Here is a 2932-nt window from a genome sequence, read left to right as displayed (position 1 = left end):
CGACAAAATATCTCAAAAGCTTGAAGCCCCGGTGTATCATATTTGAGCACGAGATGGCACCGTATCGTCTAAAAGCAGTGCCGTGAGCACAGCGTAGCAGCAAGACGATACACCGACATTGCGGCGACATAAGTGCGGATTCCACCGTGTCAAAGAAATACCGATTTTGCGGCCTTTTGATTTTTTTTTTTTTTTTTTTTACATATAAAAACGGACACGGGTTTGAAAGTTTGTCTTTTTCCTTCGTATACAAATCGATGCTGTTATTTTCTGACTGAACGAAAGTTTTTTGTGGGCCACTAGGAGAGGCACTCCATATGACACACTGTCCCTTTAAGCTCTGGTCTTTTGATTTCCCAAACCGGATTTTATCAAACACGGAAACAAAAAAAAGATACCGTCTTTTATTTTGAAGGTTCCACTCCATTTCCCAAACAGTTTCCAGTGTCATCTAAACAGATAAGGCAAAAAGCGACAAAGAAGAAAGACGTCAGGGATAAATGACGGCACACGAAAACAACCCTTTCTTTTTACTTTTAGGAGTGAGATGACTTTTTTTGTTGTTGTGAAGATTTGAGAAAAGTGTTGAGTTGGACACAAATGAGTGACACTGTTTATGCACTTTATGGAGGGAGCGGCCATATTGCTTCATTCGGGTGAAAAGGACGCCCCCGCAAAAATCCCAAAACATTCCCATTTTTGATGAGAGATTTGAAACGCCGGGCACATTTTCTAAGTTATTCCTCTCCGCGTCGACCGGAAGGAGTCCTACTCTACGGCTAGCGATGGCTTCCCGCTTTAGCCAGCGGGGAACGCTTTGTATTGTCAGACAATTGTACAAAGGTTTGATTTTCTTGATATCGACTTCCAGATTTGCTTGTTTATTGAAATAAAAAATGACAAAAAAACACAACGCTACCACAGTCTGGTTTGTCGGATGTCGGGAAGAAACCGTCTTTCTCGCCTGCGGTGAGAACGTCTAAGTCGATGTTTCTGTTTGTCTGTCCGACCGAGAATAGGGGGAATACGTTGAGATATGACCCTCTTTCACAGGCACTCAGGTAGGTTACCCTAGATGTGAAAAATGTCAATAAGCTGACTCCGCACTTTTGGTTTTCTTGACTAAAGAACCCTTTCCACTCTCCCAGGCCGGAACAACATTGAATATCAAGTCAGGTTGGTTACCCTAGGTGTGAGAAAAAAATCCCAAAAGCGGACTCCACTTTTTGTTTCGTTGACTTCGAAAATCGTTCCACTCTCCCAGGCCGGAACGACATTGAATATCAACACCGTCGGTCAGGTAGGTTACCCTAGGTGTGAGAAATGCTCCAAAAGTGGACTACGTACTTTTTGTTTTGTTGACCTAGAAAAACATTCCACAGCCACATTGAATATCAACAACATTCTTTACAGGCACTCAGATAGGTTACCCTAGATGTGAAAAATGGCAAGCTGACTTGGTATTTTTGCTGACTCGGCAGCTTTCCCAGAAAGACAATCTACTCTCTCAGACCAGAACGAGTTTGGCCGGGATGGCGTTTATGGAATGTTTACAATGTAAAAGATACAAAAAAGGGACTCATCGAGATGGTTCTATTATGGCATCATCTGAAAGGATTCGGACGCTCGAGCGATGCTAAAATGCTATTTGTGTGCTCGTCTTTTGATGTTTCGTCTTTCCTTCTAGCAAAGAGAAGACAGGAATTGATTTGTGTCCCACACGTGTCACGTAGAGAGACCTTTTTTGACAAAACCTTTTTATTTTAATATGAACTGTTTTCTACTGAAAGGGAGAGGCTTGTAAGCCTTATTTAAAGGGACCCGGAGTCATTTTGACCTGTAGGCGTTGCCGTAGTGCAATGACTCCTTCTAAAAAGCGCAAGGCAAAATACAAACTACCAAGTCTCAAACTGCCTCTTTTTCCGTGCAAGAATTTTAGTATTTCCATAGCAACAAGATGGTTGATCAGGTGATCCTTATGTCAAATAACGACAAATTGGACCACCCGATGACTTAAAAATACAGGTTTTCACGATAGTGTAACTGCGGTGTAGCCGTCCCACCAAAGATCCACATTCCGGCTGCACCGGACGATGAGGCTTTTGGGGCGGCAGTAGCTCAGGAGGTAGAGCGATCGTTTTAGGATTAAGGGATCCCAGTTCGAATCCCGGCTTGTCCGTGTTACATGTCGAAGTGTCCTTGGGTAAGACATTGAACCCCCAATTACCCCCAATAAGCAGGTTAGCGCCTTACATGGCTACACAGATCACGCCGTTATTGGGAAATGTGAAGCACAATGTAAAGCGCTTTGGGAAGTCATTGACTTGAAAAGCGCTATAGAAATGCAGATCATTTCATTATTGCTGCAATGAGCGACACAACATACACACACCATGTGGTTAGCACCTCCGCTGGTTCTCAACATCGTGAGCAGCGCGCTGGAGACTAAGAATATCCTCCTTCCGGTCATAAAATCAGAGGCTAAACTAAACCTTACCCTCTACCAGCAGGTGGCACTGTTGGACTCGTCATTGCAGGACACACCAACTATACAAAAGTTATGATTACACCTGTTACAATAGTACATGTATTTTTGCTTTATTGTCTCAATCTATATTGTTCGTTTTAAAGGATGACGTTTTATAAACTAGGTGCTCAATAATACACACTGTCCCTTTAGGTTACCTGAAACACGAGTCGTAAATGACGCTGAATGGGGTAAGTTGTGAATGTGCTTAGTTGCTGTTGAGATTGTCATGATTGTTTTCTGTTATTAGTGTCAATAAATTTGTTCAAACCAAAAAAAGTACGATTTCCTGCATTTCACTTGCTTACACACGAATATTTATTCGTCTTTGCTTTATTTTAGCGGCTTGTTTGATAGTAAGTGCCAAACTTTTGACATTAAAAGAGCTTCATTTTATTGCGCGAA

The 2932-nt window shown here is 42.3% G+C and overlaps 1 protein-coding gene across 6 annotated transcripts in view; it reads left to right on the top strand.

Annotated features, from left to right (window-relative positions):
• sash1a (SAM and SH3 domain containing 1a) overlaps positions 1-913 on the top strand; it is a 95237-nt gene extending 94324 nt beyond the window's left edge. For all 6 annotated transcript variants that reach the window (XM_088324469.1, XM_088324471.1, XM_088324470.1 and 3 more), the window contains one exon: positions 1-913. This exon is cut by the window's left edge and continues 1635 nt beyond it. The gene's annotated coding sequence lies outside the window, so the exon portion shown is untranslated.
• Positions 914-2932: the final 2019 nt, after the last annotated feature.

Source organism: Urocampus carinirostris, chromosome 20 (genome assembly GCF_059441175.1).
Source record: "Urocampus carinirostris isolate Australia breed hairy pipefish chromosome 20, RoL_Ucar_1.0, whole genome shotgun sequence".
NCBI lineage: Eukaryota > Metazoa > Chordata > Actinopteri > Syngnathiformes > Syngnathidae > Urocampus > Urocampus carinirostris.
This window is presented reverse-complemented; position numbering and strand designations above follow the sequence as displayed.